The sequence below is a fragment of the Podarcis vaucheri genome (assembly GCF_965113315.1).
Source record: "Podarcis vaucheri genome assembly, chromosome: 13".
In the NCBI taxonomy this organism is placed as follows: domain Eukaryota; kingdom Metazoa; phylum Chordata; class Lepidosauria; order Squamata; family Lacertidae; genus Podarcis; species Podarcis vaucheri.
The window spans coordinates 22,150,547-22,160,116 of record NC_138751.1 but is presented as its reverse complement, the minus strand read 5'-3'; the positions used below and the strand labels follow the sequence as shown (position 1 = coordinate 22,160,116).

Here is a 9,570-nt window from a genome sequence, read left to right as displayed (position 1 = left end):
GGAGAGGGGAGGAATCCGGAGTAGAAAGCCAAATCTCGCGAGATTTCATTTGGAAAAACCGCGTTGCGTCTATCGCGACGCAAAATGTTGCGTGCCTTCGAAGCATGCCGGGAACTGTAGTTCAGCTGTTCCCATTGCACCATAGCACTCGCACACACTTCTCCTACAAGCGAGACAACAACTTCCAGAATGAATTGCGAGCTGATGTTGCTGCATTTTCTTTCCCGTTTCCCCTCACAGAGGAAAGAACGGGGAATTTTATTCCTAGAGGGACTTTCCATAAAGCCCAAAGGGAAAGTTTGGCTGGGAGTGGAGTGTATCTTCCGTTGCGCTGCAGACGGTGGATTTTAGGGGAAGTTAAAGTAGCAATATCTCATCATCAATGCATTACCCAGAATGCACTGAATACGGACCCTAAACCTTCTGGGAAATGTAGTTTTTACCAATTAAATCACTGCCAGATTTGCATATAAGCTAAACAAGCTATAGTTTAGGGCCCCACTCTTTTGGGGGCACCCAAAAAAAAATAAAGGGAGAAAAAAAGGATGTACATTTCCAAAATAGAAGATAAAAAACAAATAAAATAAAACCTACATACCTATTAGGTCCATAAATTATAAATTACCATATAGTATATATTCAACACAAAAAACAGCAACAATTTGTTGTTGACAAAGGACAGTTGGACAAATAAAGGACCCCATTACCTTCAGTAGCTTAGGGGCTCATCAAACCTAAATCCGGCCCTGAACTGAATATTCGTATTGGTTGCCTAGGGGTTAACCACCCAGCCCTCCACCTTTCATAGCTCTCAGAATAGCCCTAAGCCAGTGGTAGCAAAACTTGTTCCTCCAGCTGTTTTGGGACTACAATTCCCATCATCCCTGACCACTGGTCCTGTCAGCTAGGGATGATGGGAGTTGTAGTCCAAAAACAGCTGGAGGGCCAAGTTTGGCCACCACTGCCCTAAGCCAGGCTTCCTCAACCTCGGCCCTCCAGATGTTTTGGGCCTACAACTCCCATGATCCCTAGCTAGCAGGACCAGTGGTGAGGGGTGATGGGAATTGTAGTCTCAAAACATCTGGAGGGCCAAGGTTGAGGAAGCCTGCCCTAAGCCATACATGGGAACTTCCAGCCCAGGAGCTTGCAAGGGTCACCAGAAACGGCCCAGCCAAATGAGACCGCAGCTGAGTTACAACCTCCCACCGACCCACCCAAACTTTATTAACTTATTTTTGTTTCTACTGTTCATCTTGACGCAGTTGTTCCTGAGGCGGTTTCCACGTGGTTTGACCTAGAAAGCTTTAAACAGCTCAGGACTGCAAGACCTCAAGGACCACCCTTCCCCATATTAACTGACCCGGACCCTGAGATCAGGGTCTTTCTTCACATGCCTCCTCCATGAGGGTGACAACACAAGAATGAGCCTTTTCTGCCATGGCTCCTGATGAGTGGAATGCTCTCCTCAGGGAGGTTCACCTGCCGCCTTCATTATACACCTTTAAGGGCTTTAGACGTCCCTCTTTAACTAGGCCTTTGACATCCAACGACCTTTTAAAATATATTAGGGTGGGGAATATTGGGTTGTTTCTATTTTTATTATGTCTTTTGTGATTTTATATTGTGATTTTATGTATACCTGCCAGTATATTATTCATCTCTACCCTGGACTGCTGATCTTCAAACATTTAATTTTTTTGAAATTGGCCAGAGCTGGCAATTGTGGCACTGTTGCCAGGAAATGCAGGGCAAGCAATGCAGAAAGGTAGGCTTCACCAGCCACATCACCAACTGCCCCACAGGCCAGTCCTCCAACAAGTGAGTTGATAGCCGTGTTGCCAATCCCCACATGAATAGGTGACACTGCAGTTGCATTCCAAGTTAGAAGAACCTCCAAGAAAAGAAGCCTTGAAAAGACAGAAGGGCAAATGGGAATATTAGAATGTAAGAATATTGATGTAACATTATCTAGAGTCTCTGTAATAACCTAATGAACTCAATTCTGGAGCACAGGGCTACAAATACGAAAGCACGGCAGCCTTCCTCATTGCAAAATGTCTAGTAAACCTTTCACATCCGTTCTTGCCATATACCTGAGCAGATCAAGAGTTTGGAATGCATGGTGCATGAGGAAAAGCTGGAGCCACTGGCCATATTTGGCCAAGGAAGAGATGATTAAGACGATGACAGAAGCTTTCAGATATCTAAGAAGCTAAACAAGAGAAGGAATAACGTCAGTTTTCCAAGCCTAGCAACTAATTTCTGTGGGAAATTGTCGTAATGGAATCTCAGCTGGTATCACAAGCAAAAGTTTCATTTGCACGGCTATGGGATTTGTTGCTTTTAATGTTCCATAAAGACTCAGCCTTGTCCATTCATATTTTACTCTGTTAGTCTGATTCTGTGCATGTTCACTCAAACATCAAACATTCTCACTGCTGTTGCAGTTTATAAGAATATTCTTCCTTTTTCCTTTGAAAACTGTGGTCCCAATATCCCTGAGAGGAAGGCTTCTAGTTCTTTTGTAAAAGTTTGTTTGAAGAAAAATTTATTTCCTTGTATATCATATCCCAGAATTTTTTAATTTTATTGCAGCCCCACCACATATGAATCATTGTCCCTTCAGCTTGTTTACACCTCCAGCATGTATTTGAGCATGTTCTGTACATCTTTGCTAACTTGCTGGGAGTTATATACCACCTGTAGAACTTTTCATATGATTTTCCCTAAGTGTATAACAGGCTGTGAATTTCCAATCTGTATTCTATAGTCTTTCCTATGCTGACATTGGTATATTTCCCCCCCAAATCAATTGCCCACTTAGTCCTGACTTCTTTGACTTCCTCGTCTTTAACCTCCCATTCAAGTAGGAGTTTGTACATTTTGGAGATTACTGTACTTTTGTCTTACTATATATTAATTCTTTTGCCAATTCTCACACCTGTATTTTTCTTTAGCTTGTGCGTAATACTGTGGGGTTTGTTGAGTTTGGAGCAGAGATGCTATTGCACAGAAAAACTGGAATACCTCAATTGTGCAGCTCTTTTTGTTGTTGTTAAAGTGTTTTCTTGCAAGGAAGTCACACAACTGGTGTCTGTTGGTTTTGCTTTATTGAGAAAGAGCTTGCAAGAGAATCTGGGGAACGGTGGGTAGCCCTGTACCATATCACTAAACACGCCCTGCCCTACAATGAGGAATGTGGGGAATGTGATGCTTTTCATTAAAATGTGGGTGAAGAGTACAGGAGTGAAGCTCTCAAATCAAGTAGCTCTTGAAGTTTGAACAGCCCTTGTAAAAATGCCTTGCCATTGTTTGTGTGGACACAGCCACCGATCCTACAAAAAAGAAGCCCAAATCTTTGGCACCACCTCTTCGAGGTATGTGTGCCCTATTGATACTGTTGACGTAAATATGTATTGCGTAGCTTCTCATGCCCTGCTTAACTCTCTCCCGTCTCTTTTCCTGTCATGACCACAGGAAGGAGCTATAGCTTCGCAACCCACAATAACACATCCTGCCTCCTGCCTGAACCACTGCTAAGAATCAGAAGGTATTCCTGTTACTCCTGTTTGCGCAGAAATGGAATTACGGTTGGAAGACTGTCGCCACTTCACTGTCCACAACATGGAGACTGGGCACTGTTGGTCTTAAACCTCCAGAGGCATAAAATGCAAGACTCGCTATGTTTTCTCAGGCAGAAACCAGCCAGACTTTAAGAATTTATAGTCAGAGGCTATTGCACAATGTAGTGACAGTAAACGACAAAAGATGAATTCTTTTTTACCTCACACTCAGACTCAAAATTATAAAGCAACACAGGCTGCATACACACTCTACATTTAAAGCACATCACCTCCCCTCAAAGAATCCTGGGACCTGTAGTTCACTCCCTCAGAACTGCAATTCCCAGGACCTTTAAACTACATTTCCTGGTATTTTGGGGGAAGTCATGTGTGTTAAGTGCATTGTGCATATGCAGCCACAGAAGGGAATATCAACTCTATCACTACCAATATTACGTGGGCCTGAAATCCTTTAAACTGTGTGGCCATCTCGGATAAAAAGCACACACATTAATAGCACACAATGGGGTGGAAACCTGTGGCACTTGCTGAACTATAACTCTCATAATCCCTGCCCATTGGGATTGGGACCATTGGTGGGATTTGGAGTCCAGAAATATCTGGAGGGCTACAGGTTCCCCGCCATCTCACATGACAGACATATAGTTTATATTCCTCGCTAAGCATTAGGTTGCTCCAGAGCAAGATCATGGAGCTATACAACTATGCTACAAGTTCCGAAGTGATGCCACAGTGGGTTTGCCAGCCTTCATGTCATGTTTGCAGACATCTTTGGAACTCAGAGTTGGTCTGCCAACAGGCCGGGTGCCAGAAGCCAGCTCCCCATAGAGCACGTCCTTGGGGATCCTGCCACCTTCCATTCTGTGGATATGACCAAGCCAGCGTAGACATTGCTGAGACAGGAATGCCAACACGCTGGGAATGTGCGCTTAGGAGAGCACATATTTGTCTGGAATTCTGTCCTGCCGTTTGATACCCAAAATTAAATTTCTATCTAAATCATAATCATTCTTTCCAAACGTGCATCTATTAGCATGTGCAAATTTTACGGCAGTCTCTTTTTGTGTTTAAGCCAACGAAGTGCGCCATAATCCTCATGCCACAATAAAATGGGTTGACTTGAAGGTGTCACAAGGCGCTTCACTGTGGCAGACTAATGTAGATAAGCAACCCTTCTAGCTGTTGCTGCTATTCCCATTAACTAATGAACCCATGTATTAGTGTCAAGAGAGAGGAGGGAAAGAGAAAAATATCTCCATCCACTTTCTTCACCCAAAAGCAGAACCATTAAAAAGAGGTCACCATCCCATTGTTCTCTGGAACACTGACTGAGAACAGCGGCACCTGCTTACGCAGAACTCTGAGTTTCGATGTGCAGGAAGAGACGGAAGGGCAGAGGAGGGGAGGCAGCAAGAACTCCTTCCCACTGGGCAGGTTGTAAGAAGGACACCTTGGACATAATTAAGGAGCTCACACGGGCAAGCAAATCCCCAGGGAAGATCCCTCCACGAATTCAGGAGGGGAATGGGGAACAGAGGCAATTGTAGCCATGGGCTCCAAAAGCACTCCGCCCATCAGTGCTGCCAGGCAAACACAAAGCTATGCTCCTGTGTTATTTGTGGGATCAAAGCCAAGGAACAAGCAGTTCCTGGAGGCAGATTCCAAGATAATGACTCCAGCGGAAAAGTGAGCAGAGGCCTCCTAAGCCACACACACACACAACCATCTTCCCGACAGGTGGATCCTGAAATAACTGAGGGAGCAGACTGGGTGAATATATACGTCAGCACTCAGCAAACTCAGGCCTACTGGGGCTGGGCCCTTGCCACAGCTTGGACAAGTCTAGCCTGAATAAAAATAAAAATAAATATTATTTCTACCCTATCTATCCAGCTGGGTTTCCCCGGCCACTCTGGGTGGCTTACAGCATATACATAATACAAACATCAAGTGTTAAAAAACCTTCCGATACAGGGCTGCCTTCAGATGTCTTCTAAAAGTTGTGTAATTCTTTATCTGCTTGACATCTGAAGGGGTTGCATTGGTCAGTGTAGGGCTTCCACCATGTTTTATCTCCTGCAATACATTGCTCAGCATCTAATGTTGCAGCCCAGGCATTGAATGGTGGGAGATTAAGTATGGCAGTTTCCCAGAGTCAATCAGCTGCTCAGTTTCCATCCCATTGCAACCTTGCCATGTAACCCCACCCAAAGGGAAGAGGGTGGCAGGCAGCTGTTGTACCAAGTGGCTACAAAAACCACTGGCAATGCCAGGGGTATGGCGGTAGGAACCCAGGGCACCCCCAGGGCACCCCTCAGTGCCACAGGCGGTCCATTCAAGCTTGGCACCAGCCCTGGGAGCCAGTGAGTGTATTGATAAGAGCAGGCTTCCTCAAACTCGGCCCTCCAGATGTTTTTGAGACTACAATTCTTATCATCCATGACCACTGGTCCTGCTAGCCAGGGATCTTGGGAGTTGTAGGCCAAAAACATCTGGAGGGCTGAGTTTGAGGTAGCCTGGATAAGAGTGTTGTACTAGGACATTCCCCACTTAGCCATGAAATTCGCTGGGTGATCTCAGGGGTTATCTTTTTTTCAGCCAAGCTTACCTGGCAGGTTTCTTATAAGGCTAGAATGGAAAAATGTTCATGAATGCCACTGCATGTTCCTCTACAAAAGGGAAGGATATCAAATTTAATAGTTATTTTTTTAAAAATCATGCCAGGGACACGTCTATTATTTATTCTGATTCTGTGCTTCCTCCAGAGTGCTACAGTGGCATACTTGGTCTACATGCATTATCTTCCAAAGACGCCTATGCGGGGGGGGGGGGTGAATATGAGAGATAGTGAACGACCCAAGGCCATCCAGTAAGCTTTGCACCATTTCAACATGTGCGCAACATTTACAAGGTTCCAGATGCATTTTTATGAGTGTTTTGCACCTGGCGCCCAGAGGCAGGAGGGGGGAACCAACTTGGGAGCCATATTGATGAACAAAAAAAATAGCATGAAAGAGCAATGCCTCCCTAACAACGGCTCCTCTGTTCAAAATGGCAGGCTTCCGTGGCTGCTTCATGTGGATCAAGTACCATCTGTCTCCCATTCTGCCACTCTTAATGGCTCCCAGAATCTTGCACCTGAGGCAACCATCTCGCCTTTCCTCATTGAAAGGTTCCCTCAGGTTCCCTCATCCTCAGCTTCTCTCGCACACAGAGCACGATGGCACACAGCCCACTTGGACTTCCACAGTGACCTGGGTTTGTGTGTGCTGGTTGTATAAAGGAACATGTCATCCTATATAAACTAGTTCCTTGATACTCAGGTTTGACTTGGCTCCAAATAACTGACTCATATTCAGCTCTGAGTTGCTGACAATTCAGCCCAGCTGGGGGTTTGGCTCTAGGTTTTTCAAAACAACATCCTGGAACAACTGTCTCTCACCCCTAGAGGCAAGGACTGTGACGTAACAGGACTCACTCACAAAGTGAAGCATGTGCTCTGCTCCTATTTATCAAAAGCAATCTTGGTTTCTGGAAAATCTGTGTCTGCTATGCGTGTGTCCCTACTTTTGCCTTCCGGTGGTTCATTGCTAACATGTTGAGCAGAGGTGCTGAAGGTGTGACCTTCCAGATATTTGCTGGCCCTGCAGATGTTGCCGGACCACAATTCCCATCAACCCTGACCTTTGGTGGACTGTCTGGAGCTGATGGGAGTTGGAGTCTGTTGTAAACAAAATCTGCCCCTTTTCCCTTATGGGGTATCCAAGAGCCCGTATAGAGTCCTTACATGGGTTCCCTATTGGTAGGAGAAAATAGCAGAGGCCAACCAGAGAATATTGAGAAGCAAAGCAGCTAGTAAGCCTGATCTTTATTGATCTGTTGCAACAGGGTGCTCCCCTCACATGCAGGAAAGGAGGAGGACCTCGAACAATGGTGCACAAGGCCTCATATAGACATTTTAAATTCCCTGCCCTGGAGCTCAAGACCACCCCTCCATACATCATGCATACATCACAGAAGGGGTGTAACCCAAGACCACCCCCCACAAACATCATACCTACATCACAGAAAAGGTGGTCTACAACAGAAATTTGAATGTTATCGTTTTTCCTGTTTGCCAGGTTATCTGATAATGCCTTATCTGATTGCCTTTCCTGGTAGTCTGTCACCCTTTGAGATGGTGATTTCCCAATTCCTGAGACAATGGGAAGGCTCCCTGACCCACCCACCCACGCAGAGAAAACATTTGGTCAGTTTGGGAGTCAAAATGGTTTCAGGTCTGTCTTCCTGATCTATGTACGTGCTTGGTTGGTACATTTATGAACATTTATTATATATATAAGACCTTAAATTTTATTATTACAAGTCCAACAATATTGGGGGGGCGCACAGCCTCCTCACTCTTGGTCTATAGCAATTAGCAAAAGGTTGAAGAAGCTGTGACTCTCCAGACTCTGTTGGACTCCAATTGCCATCAGCCCCAGTTAGCCCCCCCCCCAAAAGAGTTTATTTTAGTTTTGCAAACCTTGGGATTTCCCTGAACATGCTGCTACCTCCCACTTGTGTGCATGGATGGTACTAGTTTGGCCTGATAAACATCACCACTCAGACCTGAGCATCAGACATGGAGGGAGTAAGTGGGAGCTACAACAAAGTGTTGCAGTGTTAGAGTGCTCCTGTTCAGGACTGCGGTCACACACACACACACCACTGGTTCTCTGATATTTTCCTCCAGCAGTCAGTCAACATTCTTTGGTCACCAAGCATGTTCAGTCCTGATTGGACCATTACGGTATTCCTTCCCCACTGCAGTAAGTAACCCCCCCCCCCCAAAAAAAGTGTTTTGGGTTTGTTTGTTTTTTGTATGTTTACAAACTTCAGGATTTTTCCTAACCTGTGGGTGCCTCCCTCTTGCACTAAAGGCCCAGGAACAGACCCAAATGGTTTCTATTCTGGCCTGTTGTCAGAACTAAAAGTCCAGTGCAGACAAGTGGCAGAGGCAATAAAAGTAGATTTCCTGCACAATCTAAGCCAGGCACCAATTCTTATCACACAGGGAACAGCTCTCAGGAGGCTACTGTACTTTCTTTTCCCATAACTGGCCTTGGCTTTCTACCAAAGCACCAGTTTACGGTTTAAAATAATGGTTTGCAGCCTTTAGAGATATTATGCAAAAGGGGGAAAAGGAGGAGAAAGAAGTGGATCTGGGAATATAGAAAGTTGCCTTATACCAAATCAGACCATTGGTCCATCGAACTCAGTGACTGGCATCAGCTCTCCAGGATTAGAGTGGGGGAGATTTTCCCAGCCCTACCTGGAGATGGTGGGGATTGAGCCAGAGACCACTAGCATGCAAGGCGGATGCTTTGCCACTGAGCTATATCCCAGGAGGGGCAGGCAGCAGCAGACAGCCAACACTCTGAAGAGAACTGCCAAGCAATGTAGTCATAGCAGCTAAAGGTAAAGGTAAAGGGACCCCTGACCATTAGGTCCAGTCGTGACCAACTCTGGGGTTGTGGCGCTCATCTTGCTTTATTGGCCGAGGGAGCCGGCGTACAGCTTCCGGGTCATGTGGCCAGAGCAGCGCACGGAAACACCGTTTACCTTCCCACCGGAGCAGTACCTATTTATCTACTTGCACTTTGACATGCTTTCGAACTGCTAGGTTGGCAGGAGCAGGGACCGAGCAATGGGAGCTCACCCTGTCGCGGGGATTTGAACCGCCGACCTTCTGATCGGCAAGTCCTAGGCTCTGTGGTTTAACCCACAGCGCCACCCGTGTCCCATAGTCATAGCAGCTACTATCAGCTTAATTTTCCCAGAATGCCTTGGAGCATGGAACCCAGAAGCATTCCAGGGGAAAAGAAGATAGCAGCAGCTGCAGTCACCTCAGCTAGTGCTTTGCTTCAGAGTTCTGAGCCCTAAAATGTTTTTTAAAGGAAACACTTCATTGTATGTTATTTGAAAAGGAAGTTGGCATCAGTAG

General features: G+C 45.7%; 1 long non-coding RNA gene across 1 annotated transcript; it reads left to right on the top strand.

Moving 5' to 3' along the window:
- The first annotated feature begins 96 nt into the window (after positions 1-96).
- On the top strand, positions 97-2,561 carry LOC309516792. The gene is made up of 2 exons (XR_014213043.1): positions 97-362; positions 1,263-2,561. It is a non-coding gene; the product is annotated as an uncharacterized lncRNA (long non-coding RNA).
- Positions 2,562-9,570: the final 7,009 nt, after the last annotated feature.